General features: G+C 43.2%; 1 protein-coding gene across 8 annotated transcripts in view; it reads right to left on the bottom strand.

Annotated features, from left to right (window-relative positions):
• The window catches only part of bbx (BBX high mobility group box domain containing), a 209,923-nt gene that overhangs the window by 143,180 nt on the left and 50,665 nt on the right, over positions 1-16,078 (bottom strand). For 6 of the 8 annotated variants that reach the window (XM_078232937.1, XM_078232939.1, XM_078232940.1 and 3 more), the window contains exons 2-3: positions 15,974-16,045; positions 14,771-14,842 (exon numbers count right to left, since the gene is read on the bottom strand). The gene's annotated coding sequence lies outside the window, so the exon portion shown is untranslated. Of the gene's footprint in view, positions 1-475; positions 531-14,770; positions 14,843-15,973; positions 16,046-16,078 lie in introns of all 8 variants that reach the window. The other 2 variants (XM_078232941.1, XM_078232938.1) reach the window with 1 other exon arrangement.

Here is a 16,078-nt window from a genome sequence, read left to right as displayed (position 1 = left end):
CACATTGTCTCCCTCAAAAATGTTGTTCAACAGATTCCATTATTTTCACACATAGGTCTCTGCTTTTCCTCCTTGCAGAAGGAGCCACAGAACAGCAGGGAGAGGCAGAGAACTGGAAGTAGAAAACTCCAGCCATCTTCTAACTGGCAGCTGCAGAGCAGGTGGCACTAGAGATAAACCAAATCTCAATGTGCTTGGCCAGAGTTGGAGAGATGGGGACCTCCCAGCTACCTAGTGACAGAAGTAAATATCACACAGCCGTAAGGCACACAACACTGACTCATGTTGAAAAGCAGAATACGATGGATGATGGGAAACAGAAACAGAAAATGTTGTGAAAAGAGAAACAGAGCTAACATTTCAGGTCAATAACCTTTCATCAGAATTGGGAAAAATATCTCTGTTTAATGACTCACACATGTTCACTTGATGTCAGCAGCCAGTGAAATATGATAATGAGCACAATGATTCTTACCTTGACAGCTCTAATGCATGTCTTTCATCTTCCACAGGCCCTTCAAGTGGAGGTGCTGCAGGAGGACAAAGACATCTTAGAGGTCATACAGTCCAAGAGCACAACATCACAGCGCTCATGCAGACCATGCACCAGCTCAGTTACACATATTTTGGGGCACCAGCAAGACAAATAGTTGGGTTATCAACTGGGGCGCCTCACACATCACATCACAGGTCAACAAGCAAAAGCAGAAAGTGGAGACAGGCTCAGTGGTGGAGAGTTCCTGAAGAGCGCAGGGGTCTCCAAGTTCTGCTCAGCTGGACAAAGATACTCAACCTTAGAGGAAACGGCAATGAAGAGGATAATTCCGGAGCAGCAGCAAAAAAATATGAAAGATGTTGCCTAGCTTTCCAACCTCATTGTGCATCGGCATGCTCGCAGAGAAATTAGAGGCGTCCATCCCAAGAATGAATATCACTATGTTGCAAACCTTTGTGTTGATGTCTTCATCCATGGAAAGATTGGTTAACAGGGCATACTGGCCCTCACCAAAACTAGCACACTGAATGTCACAGTCGAGGACTGATGCAACCTTAGCCTTTTACTGTCCCATCAATTTGCAGCAAAATGCTTTATAGTTGCTAGCAGGGAATCATAGAATCCTACAGTGGAGGCCATTCAGCCCATCGAGTCTGCACCGACCACAATCCCACCCAGGTTCTATTCCCGCAACCCCACATATTTACCCTGCTAATCCCCTGACACAAGGGACAATTTAGCAAGGCCAATCAACCTAACCCGCACATCTTTAGACTGTGGGAGGAAACCAGAACACCCGGAGGAAACCCATGCAGACACAGGGAAAACGTGCAAACTCCATACAGACAATGGCCTGAAGCCGGAATTGAACTCGGGTCTCTGTGAGGCAGCAGTGCTAACCACTGTGCCACCGGGGCGGCAGGGGGGCACAGTGGTTATTAGCACTGCTGCCATGCAGCCAAGACAGGGCGGATGAAGAAAGGGGACATGAAAGTGAGGACTCTGCTTAAAGGACTTTCATTTCACAGCCATTACCAGGCCTCTGTCAGAGTTCCACATCCTGCTTCCTGAAACTTCCAACTTAACAGCACTGTGGGTGTACATCCACCAGATGGAGACTGCAGCTGTTCAGGATGGTGGCTCTTTCTCGAGAGCAATTAGAGATGAGCGACGAAGATCATATCCCATGAAATAATGTTTTCAAAGTCCCAATGACCAAGTCTGCTCCTGCACAGTTGCAAGTGGAACAGTCTTTGGCAGGGTTCCCCCAGCTCCAAAACAAATGGGCATGGATACGGGCAGCCTGCCTTTACGTCTGCTGAAAACAGAGGGTTTATACCACATCGGAGTAGCAAAACGAATTATAGCTGCATAAGGGTATGCACATGAATGTTTTGCACAACATTGGATTGTTAATTTTCTGAGTCGCATAAAAATTACTTATTTGTACCACTTGCCCATTACCTGCTGCCCAGCATGTGGTCCTCTCCCATTTGATGAATGGAAAAGAGGACTGAATATCGAGTAGTGGCTGTCTGTGAAATTTGGGGGGGGGGAAAGAGATCCAAGTGGGTTCAGCATGTGGCTGCCGGATGGATACACAGATACAAACTAACTAAATCTCGCCATCATGAGGCCATCTCTGGAACCCTAGATGGTGCCACGGACACATTACGTTCCTCCTTCTTCTCCTCCTAAGATACACCGTACTCTGTGCCTTTCTCCTCCGACAGCTGCAATCCTAGCGCACCACAATCGTTCTCTAGGTTTTGGCAGGTGCATGTCGAAGGGGCTCCTCCAGGTTTGTTGGAGCACAGGAAGCATTTGCTCAGTGTCACGATTGTATGCTCAACGACACTCCTCACTGTCATAAGGCTTGGATTGTCCTGGTCTTGGGACAAAACTTTGCACCTCCTTACCGGTGGCATCAGCCACATTGTAAGCGGCCGGCAGTCAGCAAGTCTGTGCTAAGATGCGAGGAGCTCAGGAAAAGTGGGCTGCTGCAGAACAAATGCAACATTCGCCAGCTCCTGAGGAATTTTATCCATGCGTGCATAATGATCTTTTTGTGGTTGCAAACTAGCGACACAATAATGGCAATAAAAGCAAAATACTGTGGGTGCTGGAAATCTGAAATAAATACAAAAAACGCTGAATAAAAGCAGGTCTGGCAGCATCTGTGGACAGAAACAGAGTTAACGTTTCGAGTCAAAATGAGTTCGCATGTTTCCCGTGCCTGTGTAGGTTACCTTTGGGTGCTCCAGTTTCTTCCCACAGTCCAAAGATGTGTAGTTTAGGTGGATTAGCCATGGTAAAATGTGCGGGGTTACAGGGATAGGGCGGAAGGGAAGGATGCTCTTTCGGACCTTTGATGCAGGCTCTATGGGCCGGCTCACCTCTTTCAGCACTTTAGGGATTCTATGACACTCTCTACATAACACACTGAGTGTCCCTCATTTTAAGAATGGTGAGAGATCGCGCAGACGGCGACTTTCAAACTCCCACTGTCATTTAGCACTCACTTGAGCGTTGATTGGCAGTGGGCGAGACTTCCATCTGCACTTGGAAAGATGTCCCGCCCACGAGAGCTGTCAGCCAACTAGATCGGCTAACAGTCCTTCAACCCAGTCAGGCAGGCGCTGCAGTAGACAGAAGCGACACTGCAGCGCTCTCAGTCCGGGATCTTTGAAAAGCAAAGTCCCAGGGGCAGGAGATGCCCCGGGGTGAGTGGAACTCCAACATCCGGGGGGGAAGACACCCCAACTCTGAGGGGGCCTTCAGAGTAAGCCTACAATTCGAGGCTGGGCAGGATGAGGTCCTTAAGGTCCAAATTCACTCGCTCTTTAAAGATGGGTTCAAGGTTCTCTTTCTGGACACCCAAAGTTACATATCGTGACGGGTTCTAAAATTATGGGCTGGGGTTTTTAAGAACATTGAAGGTGGACAGGCATGCAATTTACCGCCACCTGATTCCCCACGACAACGACAACCCTGAGCCATTTGAAAGAGGCTGGCTGGGGTTGGATTAGTACCTGTAGGCAAGTGGCGGGTAGCCAATTTAGGCTGATTATATGTAATTAAGAGACCCATCAAGGTCCTGTTCCTGGCACTGGCTAGAATGTCCAATCAGCACTGCGGGCAGCCCTTGTGCCTGAACAATGGGCTCTGGGCAGATAATTGGACAGAGGGTTTATATAGTGACACACCTGGCGTCCACAAGTCACTTCAAGCTTTGTTAGAACACAAAAAGTATTAACTGATGAAGGGAAACTTTGTACAGGGGTTTGCAGCCCAAGGCTGCCTTGGAACAGCCTCCCCGGCTGCTCCAGTCCTTACATACTTACTGCACGGCTTCCAGATAGATTTTACCCAAGAGAGGACTCCACCCTCTGGGGTGATCACTCACTCTTGGTCCCCATTGGTCCCTCAAGCCAGATAACCCTCTCCTGCTGTAGTGTCTTAAAGAGACAGACACCACAATCACTACATTCCTCCCACTTGATTTTTTTTTAGTACATTCTTCAAAACTAATTTACTCGAACCCAGATTCTGAATAAACATTATACACAAGTTAAACATTTGTAAATCAATGTAGTGATTATTCAACGATGAGATCTTAAAGCGTGCATTTAACATAACATTCTGCCAGTAGGAGTCAACAATGCACAGTTCCAAACATGGTCTTGCATCAGACTCTCCCATACAGGCTTGCTGCTCTCCGAGTTCTGTCCTAGACTGTGCACTGACCAACCCTCCGTCGCTCCTTTCCTTTGTCAAGCACCCTACTCTACCAATGCAATGCAGATACCATCATCACAATACAACGCAGTCTTATGTCTTGACAGCTCATTCGCAATCTTGGTCTGTCATTTGGGAAGGAATTGGTTGTGGAACTGTGTTTCTGGTACTTGGATTGTGTGATAAAAGTTCCTCTCTCTCTAGCATTTCTACTCAGGTGACCATTTCAGCAATATCGTTTTGGCGTGTAATCCCCGCTTCCTTCTCTGCCTGAATTTGCTGCTTTGTCTAATTCTCTCCAGCATAACTTCCACAGCTGAATGGCTTCATTTTCCAATCTCTCCCTTTCATCTTCTGCATCAACTAATATTCTGCTTGGGCATCCGTAGTTCTCGATTCCATGCATCTAGTTTTGCAATCCATTCAATTTATCCATTTCCAAGCTGAATCCATCATTCCCTTCGAACAACATTTGATAACAATCGTTCCCGTCTCATGCTTTACATGTTTTCAGACAACTGACACATTCCGTTTGTTGTAAGTCGCATTGAGCTCAACTGCAACATTCAACATTTCTTCCTTCTTGTTATATTTATTACACAATTCCCCTGAATTGGTAACTTGTGTTCTCTCTTTGGCTTTGTCCATTGCTATGTCCTCCACAGCACCCTCAAACGTTGGACAGTTTCTGCCTCTCTGTAAAATGCCAACTTCTCATGCTCATTTGTATATTCCATATGACTGGTTGTTCAATCAGATTTCTAAATAATTTCCAATAATGGCTCTGGTAAATGAAAGCTCTGTTCTAATTTCTGCTTCAACAGCATGCTATCAGTTCTCTCGCCCATCACAAAACCGATAGCATCCATTACATGGGGGTTACCTTAGCTCTTCACAAGTTCCATGCTATGATCTCTGTTGCGAAGTTCTGATTGCACTTTTTCCTCTCAATCCTTTGTCATATCTTCGTGCTCTAACTCCAGTTCCTTCACCACTAGCTGGTGAATGTTGTACTATTTCTTACTGGTCTCAATAGATTTCCGAGCTATTTCCACCTTTTTCATTGCGCTTTTTTTTTCCTTTCTTGACTTTGATGTAGCTGGGCTGCTTCTCAGTTAGATTAGGGTCACAGCTTTTTCCCTCATTTCCTATTTGCTGTAGTTCTCAGTTAAGTTTATCCAACGCACCCCTCCCTGACGAGCTCAATGCATTCTGCGCCCATTTTGAGCAAGAAGTCAGCGAGAGCATGCCCTCCACCCTGGAAGCCCTGGATGAACCTGTATCTGGGGTCACCATTGCAGATGCCAGAGCAGCTTTCTCAAAGGCCAACCCATGGAAAGCGACTGGCCCGGATGGGATACCCGGACGTGCACTCAGATCCTGCGTGGATCAGCTGACGGGGGTATTCGCAGACATCTTCAACCTCTCTTTACAACAATCTGAGGTCCCTATCTGCGACAAGAAGATGACCATCATCCCAGTACCTAAGAAAAACCAAGCAGCATGCCTTAATGTCTATCGGTCGGTGGCTCTGACAGCCATCAGTATGAAGTGCTTCGAAAGGCTAGTCATGGCACGAATCAATTCCAGCCTCCCGGACTACCTGGATCCACTACAGTTTGCCTATCGCCGCAACAGGTCCACAGCAGACGCCATCTCCCAGGCCCTGCACTCTACCTTGGAACACCTAGATAACAAGGACATCTATGTCAGACTCCTATTTATTGACTATAGCTCAGCTTTCAACACCATTATTCTCATGAAGCTTATCTCCAAACTCTGTGGCCTGGGCCTCGGCACCTCCCTCTGCGACTGGATCCTGAACTTACTAACTCACAGTCCACAATCAGTCAGGATAGACAACAACACCTCCTCCACGATCATCCTCAACACCGGTGTCCCACAAGGTTGTGTTCTCAGCCCCCTACTATATTCCTTATACATCTATGACTGTGCGGCCAAATTCCCCTCCAATTCGATTTTCAAGTTTGCTGACAACACCACCCGAGTGGGTCCGATCTCAAACAATGATGAGACAGAGTACAGAAATGAGATAGAGAATCTGGTGAACTGGTGCGGCAACAATAATCTCTCCCTCAATGTCAACAAAACGAAGGAGATTGTCATCGACTTCAGGAAATGTAAAGGAGAACATACCCCTGTCTACATCCACCGGGACGAAGTAGAAAGAGTCAAGAGCTTCAAGCTTTTAGGTGTCCAGATCACCAACAACCTGGCCTGGTCTCCTCATGCCGACACTATAGTTAAGAAAGCCCACCAACGCCTCTACTTTCTCAGAAGACTAAGGAAATTTGGCATGTCAGCTACGACTCTCACCAACTTTTACTGATGCACCACAGAAATCATTCTTACTGGTTGTATCACAGCTTGGTATGGCTCCTGCTCTGCCCAAAACTGCAAGGAACTACAAAAGGTTGTGAATGTAGCCCAATCCATCACGCAAACCAGCCTCCCATCCATCGACTCTGTCAACACTTCCCGCTGCCGCAGCAAAGCAGCAGCATAATTAAGGACCCTACACACCCCGGACATTCTCTCTTCCACCTTCTTCAGTCTGGAAAAAGATACAAAAGTCTTAGGTCACATACCAACTGACTCAAGAACAGCTTCTTCCCTGCTGCTGTCAGACTTTTGAATGAACTTACCTTGCATTAAGTTGATCTTTCTCTACACCCTAGCTATGACTGTAACACTACATTCTGCACTCTCTCTCATTTCCTTCTTTATGAACAGTATGTTTTGGCTGTATAGCGCGCAAGAAACAATACTTTTCACTGTATGTTAATACATGTGGCAATAATAAATCAAATCAAACTCCTTTCTCTTCTTCTGTTGTGGCTGGTCTTACTTTCGTACTGATTATAGCTTTATTGTTTGCTTGCAATTTATTGCTAAACTTTCAAGGATCTTTTCATTGCAGTACAAAAGGATGGGACACAACTGAGTCTTCTACTTTGGCTCTTTATTTAGTCATTTGGGGTCTACTGTTGCCCTCTTTCTGGGTTCTCTTCATGCCCCCCTCTCTAGGGTCTTCCAATACTGCCCCCTCTCTGGAATTTCTGAGCACCTCCTTCTCTGGGGTTTTGCAGTGCTCCCCCCACTGCCCCCTCCCCCACCCCTTGCCCCAGAGTCTTTTACTGCATACTCGGAGTCTGGTGTTGCCTCTTCCTCGAGGGCTTATTATCTCCTCTGAGCTCCAGCATTGCCTCTCCTTTGAGGTCTTGCATTGCTTATGGACCCCTTTTATAGAGTTGCCGTCTATCTAGGTTCTTCGCTGATGTTCCTGTCACTTGTCCCTTGTTGTGATTGTTGCATTAAATGTTGTACAACTTTAAGTGCATTACCGCTTTAAGACTGTCAACTGCCACAGCTCTCTGGGTTTTTAGTGCTTCTGCAGTTTTGGGGGGGAACTACAGCTCCTCCTTCTTGGGCCCTTTTAACACTGTTTAACTTCTCTTTTTTAGCATGTGGAAGAGTTCTACATCAATTTCTACAGATTTTCCATTTTTTCCAGTTGGCTGGAGAGTCCGTTTCTCTCTCCTTGTTTTAATATTGATTTTTTTGTCAATTTCACTGGTGCCTCCTGTGCTGTCCAGTCGGGATATCTTCTTTTCAAAACTTTTTTTTTAAAAAGCTTATTTTTGTTTTTAAGCAGGTAAAGAATTTATTTTGTTCCAAAACTTCACTTCAAGTCCCTCAGTGCAGGGACTGCTCCTTAGACCCACCACAGGCTCTGTTCATGGAATCATAGAATCTACAGTATAGAAGGAGGCCATTTGGCCCATCGAGCCTGTACCGACAACAATCCCACCCAGGCCCTATCCCTGTAACCCCACATATTTATCCTGCTAATACCCCTGACACTAAGGGGCAATTTTTATCATGGCCAATCAACCGAACCCACATACCTTTGGACTGTGGGAGAAACCGGAGCACCTGGAGGAAACCCACGCAGACACGGGGAGAATGTGCAAACTCCACACAGACAGTCATCCGAAGCCAGAATTGAACCCGGGTCCCGGACGCTGCGAGGCAGCAGCGCTAACTACTGTGCCATTCAGATTGGGAGGCCTGCAATATCAGCTTCTCGCTTTCCCAAGCTTCTGGGACAACTTCTGCAGCACCCTCAGGCTTTCTTTCACTTTTTATCCTCTGAACTTGTTTAACTGAAGCAAATCTCTGCCTTCTATCAAACTATCTTCTTTAAGAACCTGAAACACAGCTCTCCTCCAGCTGGGTCTATCTTCTCACTTCAAACACTGCTCTCTTTTCTTTGTTTTCCTCTCCCTCCGGAATGAAAACTGTAGACACTTGTCTCATTTTCACTTTAGCTCAAGTTTTACTTCTCTGACTCCTGAAGGTTAATCTCTCCTCATTTTAACATTCTATATCTTTCCAAACCTCTTGATTCACCGGCCACACCGGGTTCATAACTTCATCTACCCCTCAGGGTCTGGCACTCGACGACTCTGAGCCTATTCGCCCTAAAATAGGTATTTGGGTGAGTATCCCTCTTTTCCAATCTTCAGTTAAAACAGCTACTCACAGGTAGGCTGTGCTATCATAATTTATCCACCTTGTCGCCAATATGTTTGCAGTGGCACGTCCATTGTCGAGAACACACTTCAGGCTTCATAAGAACACCAAAGGTATTTATTGATGAAGAGAAACCTTGTATAGGGAGGCTGCTCCAGTCCTTGCATATTTACTACATGGCTTCCAGATGCATTCTGCCTTTAGAGTGGACACTACCCTCTGGGGTGATCACCACTCTGGGTCCCCAATGGATATCAAGTCAGGTGATCTCCTTCTGCCGTGATGTCTTAAAGAGACAGACACCACAATCACTACAGGGTTCAAGATGGATCATGTAGGAAATACCTCTTCCCCAATTCCCCCCCCCACAGACGCACAGAGGCTGTCAGGATACGGCAACCCCTCCAGGTTCCAGGCCGGGCAGCTGTGCCATTTTAAAAAATGAAATTAACCTACCTGCACTGGTCCCTCACTGTCTGCATCCTCTCATTGGCAGCTCGCACCTCAGCCAATGGGAGGCCCTCAGCCACCCAGCCCCTTGTTAACTATATTGTTAGGATACCCAGGTAAAGGGGCATGGTATAATTAACTACTGTATATACACACAGAGCATAAACAGGGGGCAAGCAGGTGGGACACAGTGTGAGGAAAGATACGAGACTGAACAGTCAATAAGCTCTCTCAGTAAAGAATAGCTCTGTATTTTGGATTTGACTTCACCCACTGGCTTGGATTCTATTGATGTGGAGATGCCGGCGTTGGACTGGGGTAAACACAGTAAGAAGTTTAACAACACCAGGTTAAAGTCCAACAGGTTTATTTGGTAGCAAAAGCCACACAAGCTTTCGAGGCTCTGAGCCCCTTCTTCAGGTGAGTGGGAATTCTGTTCACAAACAGAACTTATAAGACACAGACTCAATTTACATGAATAATGGTTGGAATGCGAATACTTACAACTAATCCAGTCTTTAAGAAACAAAACAATGGGAGTGGAGAGAGCATCAAGACAGGCTAAAAAGATGTGTATTGTCTCCAGACAAGACAGCCAGTGAAACTCTGCAGGTCCACGCAACTGTGGGAGTTACAAATAGTGTGACATAAATTCTGATTCTAGGATCGCATGATAAAGACTCAGGAGGAAAAAAGCAGAAATATTTATGTGAAATAGTGTGACATAAACCCAATATCCTCAAATATACCCAATATCCTCAATATACCCAAACTCCTCCTGAGTCTTTATCATGCGATCCTAGAATCAGAATTTATGTCACACTATTTGTAACTCCCACAGTTGCGTGGACCTGCAGAGTTTCACTGGCTGTCTTGTCTGGAGACAATACACATCTTTTTAGCCTGTCTTGATGCTCTCTCCACTCCCATTGTTTTGTTTCTTAAAGACTGGATTAGTTGTAAGTATTCGCATTCCAACCATTATTCATGTAAATTGAGTCTGTGTCTTATAAGTTCTGTTTGTGAACAGAATTCCCACTCACCTGAAGAAGGGGCTCAGAGCCTCGAAAGCTTGTGTGGCTTTTGCTACCAAATAAACCTGTTGGACTTTAACCTGGTGTTGTTAAACTTCTTATTGGATTCTATTAACATCTGGCTTCTGGACAGCAGGCCAACTCCATGACCTATAAATTGGCTTTAGCATTGAAAATTGCAGTGGGCACGTCTGAAGTACAATGTGTGGGGTTAAGACCTGGAACTATTCCCTATTTCCAACTCTTGACCCCAGATTAAAAATTCCACCCACGTCATGAACAATATCTTTATGACATGACACTGGGGAGGCGATGGCCTAGTGGTGTTACCGCTAGACTATTAATCCAAAAACTCAGTTAATGTTCTGGGGACCCGGGTTCGAATCCCATCACGGCAGATGGTGGAATTTAAATTCAATATTTAAAAAATCTGGAATTAAGAATCTACTGATAACCACAAAACCATTGTCAATTGGCGAAAAAACCCATCTGGTTCACTAATGTCCTACAGGGAAAGAAATCTGCCGTCCTTACCTAGTCTGACCTACATGTAATTCGAGGTCCACAGCAATGAACAAGGGCAACTCGGGATGGGCAATAAATGCTGGCCAACCAGTGACGTCCAGGTCCCATGAATGTATAAAAAAAAACTTTTCAACCCTAAATGGTTGCAATGAGATTAATCCATAATAACAGCATTATTCCAGCAATTTCATGGCAGACAATAAATTTCAGTGGTGGACAGGTGCTGAAGGCTAGTACTTTTTGGTTTTATGAAGATTAACAGCAGAGTTGTCCAATAATACGTGGCATATCAGAAACCCTGGCCAATCTCTTTTTTGCTGCAACTTCCTTGATTTCTTTCAAAACTAGAAATGTCAAATGTTATTTATTCATCGTAGTTTTTACAGTAATTTCTGGCTCTATATATTGATTCCAGAAACCAGGAGTTAATGTTTCAGGACTTTCTGATGAAAGGTCATCAACCTGAAACTTTGGCTGAAACTTTCCAGTGTCAAGGTGAGAGGGGAGAGATACAAAAGGCTCCAGAGGGATAATTTTTTCACACAGAGGATGGTGAGTGTCTGGAACAATCTGCCAGAGATAGTAGTAGAGGCGGGTACAATTTTGTCCTTTAAAAGCATTTAGACAGTTACATGGGTAATATGGGTATAGAGGGATATGGGCCAAATGCGGGCAATTGGGACTAGCTTAAGAGTTTAAAAAGACAGTACGGACAAGTTGGGCTGAAGGGCCTGTTTCCCTGCTGTAAACCTCTATAACTCTATGCTCTGGGTTTGTCCAAGGCAGGGCCGGCAAGCCACTGAAATCTCCATTCACATCAGCAGGACTGGAAGATCCCGCTGACGTGAAAGGCTGGAAGATTCCAGCCATTAGCTCTGTTTCTCTCTCTACAGATGCTGCCTGACCTGCTGAATATTTCCAGCAATTTGTTTTTATTTCAAATTTCCGGCATCCACAATATTCTGCTTTTCGCTGAAGTCAGCTCATAATGGATTGAAGAATACTTTTAAAAATGTACTTATTACACTGCCTAATGATTTTAGATGGAAAGTTACTCTTCCCAAGGTGATGTTGACACATGAATCGTTGAAATTCTGACTGACAACATTGTGCTTCAGAAGTAAACCAAATTAAATTTTAGCAGCTACCATTTGCAAGAAAACTATTTTAATTAATTCTTTTTAAATTAGCTGTCACATTTCTCGACATTAAATCCTGATTATAGCTTAAAAATTAGAATTTCTTTGGCTGTGAAGTGTTTGGGACAGCCTAAGGCGGTGAAACACACTACACAAATCCAGGCTTTCTTTCCAAAATAAAACCATTAACTAGTCTGGTAAAGATGATAACATCATTTCACAGAAGTTTCCAAAATATCCCAGAAGTTGGAAGCCATAAAAAATAAGCAAGTATCCTCTAGGAGCTAATAGTCGCAAAAGCACATGTTTGTGAATTCATTACAAAAGGTAAAGTAAATTTTTATCTGACCAAGATCTAGATGCACATGGGAGAAACAGACAAAATGCACAAAATATTCTTTCATACGAAATGATTGCCCGATCCATCAGTTGATGCCTTTAGTTTTGTCAACTTTCATCAACTTCTAGCTGTTTAGATACATCAGCTTTAGCTGGTAATGCTGGATTCTGTGTACAATACATTGCTATGCAACATAATTCAAGTCAATTTGAACTGACAATAAATTGTTTCTTTTTTTAAAGAAAATAAAAGCTATTTTGCAATGGTGAAGAAGTGGCAGCTTTCAAAAGCTTTCCTGTCGCTTTGATGAATATAAATTACGGAAAACATTTTTCCTTTTGGAGGTCAATGGGATCAGTCTTCCCTGAATTCATTCTCGGGTCAGATCACAGCAAACCCAGTGCAGCCATGGAACAGATTTGTTATGCAGGTTGGGCGTACAATTGGGTGGCACAATGCTAGCTGACACATTCTCCACATTGCACTGCAGTTAAAAGGGACATGCCTCCCACTGTACACTCCGTCACTCCGCCTCTCCCCACCACCATCTGAGAATGAACCATGTACCAGAAGCAAGATGTGCTTGCAAGCACTGCGCAGTTTGGGTTCAGCGAAGTGCACAAAAATATGTTTATCAATATCATGGGACCCAGCTGGCACAGAAGACAACTCTGATCAACTTACATTTATGAAAATTCTAATAATTTTTAAATATCCTACAAGGGTTGCATGCTTATTTTTCAAAGTTCAAAGTGAAGGGAAGACAAATGCTCTGAATTTCAATCAAAGCAAAAATCACTTTCTTGTTGTTGCTGGACTTATCATGAAGGCTTTGTAAATTTCGACTCTAGTCATTCACTGTGATAGTATTTCATTCTTTTGTCAGTATATCACGGATATAACTGCATTATAGGACCCTTTTATTAAGAATCCCTCCTCCAATGAAATATTAGTCCAGCCTATGTCCATGTATTAGATTTTACCCAGTTCTAAATGGTAAGTAAAACCTTTCACAAGAACTTTACCACTACATTCATTCTTAGTCATGCTTTGACATTACTCTGAGAAAAAAAATAAAAGCAACATTCTTTAGTTCACCATAGTGAATATTTGCAAAGACAGAAAGAGCTGAAAACAAATTCACTTGAATAAAATGAAAATAAAAGGTATACTGTGGTTTTTAAGACCTAATTTCACTTGATCTGATATTTGTATGTGCTGAATTCTTTTGCCACCCAGGTATTAAAGACTATTGTGCCATTAAACTAGGAACAGCTTTCTGGTTGTAACGACAGACTTCAACAGATTGCTAGAAATTACACAACCAAACACAGCTGGAGAATCTGGCTCTATACTGGAGCTCCCAGACAAAGACTGGGAGACTACTCTGCAAAACGCCTTTGTTCAGTCCATAAGCATGTCTCTGAACTTCATTGCAATTCTCCATCTTGCACTCATCTTGATCTGTCTGGAACAATGCAAGTGGTGGAGGACAATGAAGCTCAAAGCAAGCTCAAGGAACAGCAGCACATTTTCCAATTAGGCACTTTACAGCCGTCTGGACTCAAAACGGACTTCAACAATTTCTAACAATAAACCCCGCCTTCATCTGATTTCCTTTTTCTCTGCTGGCTTTGGTGTCACTCTCTCATTTTTCTCACTTATTGACAGAAGATGTTCATCCTACTGCCATTCACACCTCTTCTGGATACATCTTCTGTCCTTTTCCTTGTCCTATTACCACTCCCTTTGTGCCCCTCACTTCAGCACCTGCCATTTAATCCTTCTTGGTTTCCACCTCATCACAGACCTTTCCTTCTGCTTTTATTCTCACAATCTCCATTTTCACTTTCCTGAAATTTATTCCAATCTCTAACCTTTTCCAGTTCTGATGAAGGGCCAATCAATCTAAAATGTCTCCTCTGTTGCTCTTTCCACAGATGCTACCTGACCTGCTGAGTAGTTTCTGGCTTTATTGAAGAACTTGTGCAGTTTGGAAACATGAAAACCAGAATGATTCTTTCCCACTCCCAAAATGGTTAACGTTTGAAGACGTAGCAATCTGAGACATACATTTCACAACTTGCACTGTTCTAACTGCAGCAGTTGTACTTAAAATGTCAATCAAAATTACACAATTATTTCATTGACAATAATTATACCAACTGTAAATGAAATATTTGGTTTTTTCGTTGAAAAGGGCAGCTCTGAAAAGCAGAACACATGCACTCTAATATCCAAAACAAAAACTGATTTAAAACCTCTGACAGCAATAACTTGGACATAAAATCGATAATTAGAAGTATAGGTCAACTTCGTCACAAATGCCAATATTACAACCTCTTGATCCCTGCCGTGGCTCTACAGTTAATAGAAGGGTTTAATAAGATGAACCGCTAACAATAGATCATATTGTCAGACCTGTGAATCTACAGGAAGCAGGTTTACTCTAGATGGACTTGTGCCCCAAAAAGCTTCAGACTTTTCTTACCCAAACAATGGAAATGGAATTTGATGTGATGAAAGTGAATTTTTTTCAAGATCCTTCTCACTTGCTCACAACCTAAAAAGAAACATATATTACTATACAGAATGAATCATTCAACACACATTGCAAGATGAATAGAATAGTTGAGTGTGTTTTAACGCTTTTTGACAGAAGCTGTTCATCCTTCTGCCATTCATGCCTCTTCTCGATGCATCACCTGTTCTTTGCCTTGTCCTATTTTCACTTCCTCTGGCCCTCCACACTTGCCATTTAATCTCTCCTGCTTTCCACCTCATCACAGATCTTTCCTTTTGTTTCTATTCTCTCACTCCCCATTTTCACTTTCCCGAAACCTATTCCAATCTCCAATCTTTCCCAGTTCTGATGAAAGGCCATCAATCTAAAATGTTACTCCTGTTGCTCTTTCCACAGATGCTACCTGACCTGCTGAGTCGTTTCTGGCTTTATTGAAGAATTTGAGAGTTTGGGAACATGAAAACCAGAATGATCCTTTCCCACTCCTGAAATGGTTAATGTTTGAGGACACAGTAATCTGAGATATAGCTTCGTAATTCATTCTGCACTAAATGCAAGAGCTGTATTTTAAAGACCAATTGAAACTACTCCATTGTTTAATCAAAACACTGCAGTTTAAATTAACTTTACTTTTACACTTAAGCTGATTCTACTTAACTGCATGGAAAATGTTGTTGTTAGAAACTACATGTGCTCTTTTGGATTCCTAAGCATTTTTCTTTATTCAATGATCTGGCAAAAATATTCCTTGTGTGTTAATTTATATACCGACCATATTTAAAGTTGACCCTCCCTGCTTCCTTTCCCATCTCAACCTGACACACGGCATATTTTGAAGACATATTGGTTTATTTTTCTTTTATTCAAAGACAGCTCTGAAGAAAAGCAGAACATGTGTACTCTCATATCCAAAAAAAAACTCGGAATGTGATTTACAGCTTTTGACAGCAATAGCTTTAACACAAAATGGATAATTGGAAGTATAGGTCAACTTTGTCACAAGGGCCAATATTACAACCTCTTCAGTGAAAACCTCTTGATCCCTGCCATCACTCTGCAGTTAATAGAAGGGTTTAATAAGATGAACCCTTAACAAAAGATAATTCGGTGAGTTCTGTGAATCTGCAGTTAGGGGGCTCAGTGCACCAAAAAGCTTCAGACTTTTCTTACCCAAACAATGGGGATGGAATTTGATGTGATGAAGATGAATGTTTTTCAAAATCCTTCTCACTTGATCACAACCTAAAAAGAAACAGAAATTACTATATGGAATGA

This window comes from Mustelus asterias, chromosome 17 (genome assembly GCF_964213995.1).
Source record: "Mustelus asterias chromosome 17, sMusAst1.hap1.1, whole genome shotgun sequence".
NCBI lineage: Eukaryota > Metazoa > Chordata > Chondrichthyes > Carcharhiniformes > Triakidae > Mustelus > Mustelus asterias.
The sequence above is the reverse complement of the archived record's forward strand: the minus strand, read 5'-3'. Positions and strand labels throughout refer to the sequence as shown.